This window comes from Muntiacus reevesi, chromosome X (genome assembly GCF_963930625.1).
Source record: "Muntiacus reevesi chromosome X, mMunRee1.1, whole genome shotgun sequence".
Lineage (NCBI taxonomy): Eukaryota > Metazoa > Chordata > Mammalia > Artiodactyla > Cervidae > Muntiacus > Muntiacus reevesi.
Genome location: NC_089271.1, coordinates 130,647,241 through 130,654,743, shown reverse-complemented (window position 1 = coordinate 130,654,743; position 7,503 = coordinate 130,647,241).

The window sequence follows — 7,503 nt, the reverse complement described above, 5'->3', positions numbered from 1 at the left end:
CTAAGTGAAGCAGTAGATATTAAGAAGAGATGGCAAGAATACACAGAAGAACTATACAAAAAAGATCTTAATGACCCAGATAACCACAATGGTGTGATCACCCACCTAGAGCCAGATATGCTGGAATGTGAAGTCAAGTGGGCCTTAGGAAGCATCACCATGAACAAAGCTAGTGGAGGTGATGGAGTTCCAGCTGAGCTATTCTAAATCCTAAAAGATGATGCTGTGAAAGTGTTGCATTCAATAAGCCAGCAAATTTGGAAAACTCAGCAGTGGTCACAGGACTGGAAAAGGTCAGTTTTCATTCCAATCCCAAAGAAAGGCAATGCCAAAGAATGTTTAAACTACCACACAATTGTACTCATCTCACACGTTAGCAAAGTAATGTTCAAAATTCTCCAAGCCAGGCTTCAACAGTATGTGAACTGAGAACTTGCAGATGTTCCAGTTGGATTTAGAAAAGGCAGAGGAACCAGAACTCAAATTGCCAGTGTCCACTGGATCATAGGAAAAGCAAGAGAATTCCAGAAAAACTTCTGCTTCATTGACTACATTAAAGCCTTTGACTGTGTCTGATCACAACAAACTGTGGAAAATTCTTCAAGATATGGGAATACCAGATCACCTGACCTGCCTCCTGAGAAATCTAGTAGAGGTGATGGAGTCACCTCCACTAGGTCAAGAAGCAACAGTTAGAACTGGACATGGAACAACAGACTGGTTCCAAATTGGAAAAGGAGTACATCAAGGCTGTATATTGTCATCCTGTTTATTTAACTTATATGCAGAGTACATCAAGAGAAATGCTTGGCTGGAAGAAGCACAAGCTGGAATCAAGATTGCCAGAAGAAATATCAATAACCTCAGATATGCAGATGACACCACCTTTATGGCAGAAAGTGAAGAAGAACTAAAGAGCCTCTTGATGAAAGTGAAAGAGGAGAGTGAAAAAGCTGGCTTTAAAACTCAACATTCAAAAAATTAAGATCATGGCATCCAGTCCTATCACTTCATGGCAAATAGAAGGGGAAACAATGGAAACAGTGACAGATTTTATTTTCTAAGGCTCCAAAATCACTGTAGATGGTGACTGCAGCCATGAAATTAAAAGACACTTGCTCCTTGGAAGAAAAGCTGTGACCAGCATAGACAGCATATTAAAAAGCAGAGATATTACTGTGCCAACAAAGGTTCATTTAGTCAAGGCTATGGTTTTGCCAGTAGTCATGTGTGGATGTGAGAGTTGGACCGTAAAGAAAGCTGAGCACCAAAGAATTGGTGCTTTTGAACTGTGGTGTTGGAGAAACCTCTTGAGAGTCCCTTGGACTGCAAGGAGATCTAACCAATTCATCCTAAAGGAAATCAGTCCTGAGTGTTCATTTAAAGGACTGATGCTGAAGCTGAAGCTCCAATACTTTGGCTACCTGATGCAAAGAGCTGACTCATTGGAAAAGACCCTGATGCTGGGAAAGACTGAAGGCAGGAGGAGAAGGGGATGACAGAGGATGAGATGATTGTATGGCTTCACCGATTCAATGGACATGAGTTTGAGCAAGCTCTGGGAGTTGGTAATGGACAGGGAAGCCTGGCGTGCTGAAGTCCATGGGGTTGCAAAGAGCTGGATACAACTGAGTGACTGAACTGAACTGGGTCTTTGTTGGAGCATGTGGGTCTTTGATCTTTCTTATAATGTTATGGAAAGATATGTATGTGGGTTCTGGCTGCTCGCTGTTCAAAAGCCAATAAACAGGCCAGGTTGGTGAAAAGGAAAGTTTGCTTTATTTCAGATGGCAGCCACTGGGGAGGGAGGGTGGCAGACATCTATCCAAAGGCCAACACCGCCCCCCCCTCAACAAGCAGGGGGTGAGAACTTTTATAGACAGAGTGGGTGGCTACATGTGGAAACAGCACAATCATCTCTAACAGTCATCTTCAAATTGGTCATCAGTGGTCTGATTAGCACCATCTTGGTTGTTTTAGGTACACTTAATCTTCAGTTCCAGGGTCCACTTGTTCCCATTTCTTTGAGGTCAGTTCTTGGAATTGTGGCAGCTCATGTCCTGGGTACAGTCTGGTCATCATGTACTTAACTTCTCCACCTGGTATTTCAGTATCTATAAGACAGCTTGCAGGATATGGCTCAGAATATTATCTATAGCCCTTGAGAAAGAGCTAAACGTCGTTGACTATGCTCAATGACTACATTACTATTATTTAATCTCCTTTGTCTGTTTTCCTTTGTTTCAGCATTTCTCACTTCTCTGATTAAACTTATTTTTTGATTAAAGTTTTCCACAAAACTTTAGTTTTTGTCTGCCTGACATAAGACATGGTGGGGGGGGGGGGCGGCAAGGACCATAGGATCCTGCTCAGGTTCAGTAGCACGGGAAATCTAGTTCCCTGACCAGAGATGGAACCTGGGCCCCCTACATTGTGAGTGTGGAGTCTTAGCCACTGGACCACCAGGGAAGTCCCCTAGACCAGTGATTTCTAACTGTTGTGTCTTCTTGGGCCTCTCTGAAAACCTAGTGAAACTAATGAATCCTCTCCACAGAAAAATGCCCACCTGCTTACATATACACACAACATACTTCTTTCAAAGAATTCAAGGACTCTCTGAAGTTCAGCCTGAACTCTGTGGAGCCCAGGTTAAGAACCTCTGCGGTAGGCTAGTCCACTCCAAGGAAGCAACTTGGCTCAGACCCTCACCTGGCTCAGCAGGCCCCCAGCTTCCTCCGGGAGAGAGCATGCACGTGTCTCAAACTTCAAGGGTTCTCTCACAGCTGAAGTTCAGGATGCTCTGGCTCTGTAACCTGACCTTGCAACCTTACATATCCCCACTACCATGCCCAGGGTCATCTCTTGCACCAGGATGAGGTTTCTGGTGGGCTAACCCAGCCCTGACCTGCAGACAATAAGAAAGTGCTAAGCTTTTTCCCAAAGGGATCAGGGCACCATGCCCCAAATGCAAAAACAGAGATGGAGGGAAATGAAGCTCCCTGGCAGAGCAGATGAAAACTAGGGACCCCAAGGGCGCCACAAGCACTGCTACAGGGCAGAAATGGAGATCAAGTCAGGAAAGGATGCAAGAGGACACAGAGAGAAACCTGCTCTGAGGGTGGCCAGCCTGGGTGCTGTGGTTTGGTCTCCATTTGTTTTGCCTAAAGTTTTCACTTGCGTCTCAGGTTCAAAGGATTTGTTAACAAAATAAGTGACTAAAAAGGAAGAAAAGAAAAAAAAAAAAGAAAAAAACAAGTGACTTGTTATATACAAATAAATAACACAGATATTTATTAGAGAATTATCTAGCTTACATTCAACATACTAACATTAAAAGAAAAGAGAACTAGAAAGAGCAGAGAATACATCACCAAATTGGGTTTTGACCAACATCCAGACTTAAAGTCCCGTGTCACAGCACATCTGGAGTCCAGACTGGGAAAAGGGTCCTAGGCAGCACGTCTGCTCAATGAGTAAGACTTCAAAGATCGCAGTTCAGAGTTCCTGCTTATAATCCCTGGACGGACGCAAACTAATATCATCATCAATCTGGGACCAAATTGCAAGCCTGGTTTCCTGTTAGTGCTGTTTGTTTTGTTTTGTAAAACTTGGAATGCAGCTAAGCCTGAGGCTTGGTTGGCCAGGCCCCCTCCAGGGGTTCAACAATCTCAAGATGTCTCCCCCATCTTATCTATGGTGCTGTGAGTCTTGCACTCAAAGCAGGCAGTCACTCCCAGTCAAGGCAGTGTCCAGGCAGGTTAGAAGCAAGGTCAGAAGCCAGCTCTGCTTTGTCTCTGAAGCCTAAAGAAGACTACTTCTTTTTTTTAAATTTCCCTAACAACATTACCAGAAATTCAGTCGATTTGAGCTGTTCCAGAGCTAGAGACACGTGGGATCCACGTTTAAGCTCAGCACAGGTTGGGGTGACTATCACTGCAGTTCATTCATTCAAGCAATAGCTAGTATTTAGCATGTGTCTATTTATTAGGCACTTACCATGTGAAAGGTACTGTTCCAAGCACTTTGCAATATTAACCCACTTCATTCTCATAACCCCATGAGAGGGGTATTGCTATTGTCTCCATTTTCCAGATGGAAAGTCTGAAGCATAAGCAATATTAAGTGACTTGCCCCAGATTATACAGGTGGTAAGTGGCAGAGCTGGGATTCAAACTAGGGCAGTCTGGCCTGCAGTGCCCGTGGTCCAGGGCCTGGGCTAGTAGACAGCGAGAGAGGTTAGAGCCATGAGCAGCACAGACTTGGCCCCTGCCCCTGCCCTGTGCTTACCTTCTAGCGTGGCCCCAGGGCAGTTGATGGGTGATTACAGCACATGGTGACGAGTCCCTCAGTCAGGGTGGGGACGCTGTGACACTGCTGCAGAGGGCCCAGTGGTGGGGCTCCAGTGCAGCAGCCAACAGGTTACAGGGACTCCTTTCTCAGGCCCAGCTTCAAAGAAGCCAAGCAAAAGGCAGGGACCCATTTCTGGTGGTGCAGTCTCCTGTTCGGCCCCCAGTCTGAAGCCTGGAAACCAAACCGCTGTGAGTGGGGCTCCCATCAGGAACTGCAGGAGTGCAGGAACCAAGCAAGGGTTCTTCCTCCTGTCTGGGGTCTCACAGTGGGGGCTCCCAACAGACCTGCTTCCTTGTCGCTCTTTCCTTGAAGAGACAGCAAATTCCCTGAGGAGCCAAGGCCTGCATCTTTCTCAATCATACCCTCAGCACCCAGCACAGGCGGGGACCTAGTCAGCACTCAATAAGCACTGATTCATTCATTCAACCAGTATTTACTGAGCATCTCTTACATTACCAGGAACTACTGGGCTCTGAGATACAACAGTGACCCCCCCCCCAAAAAACATCCCTGTCCTCACTGTGGGAGTGCCGGACAGTATAAAAAAAAAATGAGCAACAAAAATACACAGGAGGGCTTCCCTGGTGGCTCAGTGGGGAAGAATCTGCCTGCCAATGCAGGAGAAATGGATTCAATCCCTGGTCCAGAAGATCCCACTTGCCAAGGAGCAACTAAGCCCATGTGCCACAACTACCGAGCCCACAGGCCCTAGAGCCTGTGCTCCACAACAAGAGAAGCCACTGCAGTAAGAAGCCCATACACTGTAACTGGAGAGTAGCCTACATAGTAACAAAGGCCCAGCACAGCCAAAAATAAATAAATAAATAAATAAAATACACACAGTCTTAAGGGAAAAGGAAATCAAGGAAGGAAGATAGGAAGTATTGGGGGGCGGGTAATGAAATTTTAGATAGAATGGGCAACAAAGACTTCCCTGAGAAAATGACACCTAAGTCAAGACCCGAAACAGGGCAGGGGATGGGCCATGCAGATACCTGTGGGAAAAGTGTTCGAGGCAGGGGAACAGCAAATGCAAAGGCCTCAGGGAGGAATGTGTCTGACATGTCTGAGGGTCAGGGAGAAGACCATCAGAGCAGGAGGGAGTGAGCTGAGGGGGGGGGGTCATAGCAGGAGCTGAGGTCAGAACGAGTGAACAAGGAGTGAAGACTGTGTCTGGTGCCTAGGAGCGGGAGAGCCAAACCAGCTGCCAGTGTGGCAGCCCTCCAAACCCTGCTGGGCCTCACAGGGGAGGCGGGGAGGTCCCACAGGAATGCCTATTAATAACTCCCTCTCTCTCCAGCTCCATTCCAAAGGCCTCACTGGATTCTCAGGCCTGGATTCCCCACTCCACCCCCAACCTCGAGGCCTGGGAGGATAAACGGGGGCTTCCTTGAAACTCCTCCTCCTCTTCAATCTGGAATTAGGGCTGAGCCAGCAGGAGCAAGCTGAAATTAAGAACTGACCTTTGAGATGGGGAGGGAGGTGGGAGGGGGGTTCAGGATGCGGGACACATGTACACCCGTGGCTGATTCATGTCAATGTATGGCAAAAACCACCACAATATTGTAAAGGAATTAGCCTCCAATTAAATAAGTGAATTTTAAAAAATAAATAAATAAAATAAAATCAATCCCCCCTCTCTAGTCCTTCTGAGAGAAAAAAATCTTTTCAATTAGGGTCTTTAGACAGCAAATTCTCTTTCAAAGTCCCACTTTCCCACCTCCCTCCCTGACTCTGGCTCTGCCTTCAGAGGCAAAAAGAATAAGTGGCCTTGGGACTTCCTTGGTAGTCCAGTGATTAGGACTCTGAGCTTACACTGCAGGGGGCACAGGTTCCACCTCAGGTCTGGAACGAAGATCCTGCAAGCCTCAAGGCCATCCCCCCCCCCCAAAAAAAAAAAGAATAAGTGGCTTTGCCTTCCTTTGGGGATCTGGGGACTGCACTGGTGCCCAAAGAGTCAAAAGTCAAGTCTTCTATTATCTAAAAGATGATTTGTAGTTCTTTAGATATTTTGGCTACGAGTTTCTATATATACTTTTCTGTATCACTTCCTGTATTACTTCTGTATATACTTTTCTGTATTACTTCCCACTGGTTCAGACGGTAAAGAATCCGCCCGCAATGTGGGAGACCTGGTTCAATCCCTGGGTCAGGAAGATCCCCTGGAGAAGGAAATGGCAACCCACTCCACTATTCTTGCCTGAAAAATCCCATGGACAGAGGAGCCTGGCGGGCTACAATCCGTGGGGTTGCAAATAGTCGGACACAACTGAGAGACTAACATTATTCTGTGGCTTGCTTTTTCACTTTGTTAATAACACAAACTCTTAATTTTAATGCCATCAAATGTATCCATCTTTTTTTTATTAGTAGTATTTTTGTGTTTTAGAAGGGCCTTCACTTCCCAGAAACAATGAAAATATTTTGCTGTATTATTTTCTAGAAGTTTTATATTTTACTTTGCACATTTAGATCTATGATTTACCTAGAATTGATTCTGTGGATGATATAAGGAAGTGGTCAACTTTTATTTTTGCCATATGGATAGACAGTTGTCCCAGCAAAGTTTTTTTTTAATCCTTTCCTAGTGGCACCTTTGTTGTATATCTGTTATATCTGTGCAGGATATGTCCAGGTGTTTCTGGACATTCTATTCCATTTCATTGATCTATTTGCCTATCACTGCTTATTTGCTGTTTTAATTATTTTCACTATATAATAAGATAATATCTAGTAGAATAAGTCTTCCCACTAGCTCTTCAAGAGTGCTTTGGTCATTCTTGGACCTTTTTATTTCCATATAATTTAAATTAGCTTGTCAGTTCTCCTGCATTTACGCACACACATACAAACCCTGGGATTTTTGAATGGGGTTTCACTGAATCTATAAATCAGTTTGCAGAGAATTGACACCGCATCTTCCAGTTTGTGAACACAGTATATCACTCCATTGATTTAGGTTTTCATTTTTCTCGATAATCTGTTATAGTTTTCTATGTCAAGGCCTTGCATGTGTTTTTCTAGATTTATCCCCGGGTACTTTTTATGCTATTGCAATGACTTAACATTATATTTTTGAAGTTTCCAACTGTTTGTTGATCATATACAGAAATACAATTGATTTTCAACGTTTTCCACATGTTCAGCAACCTT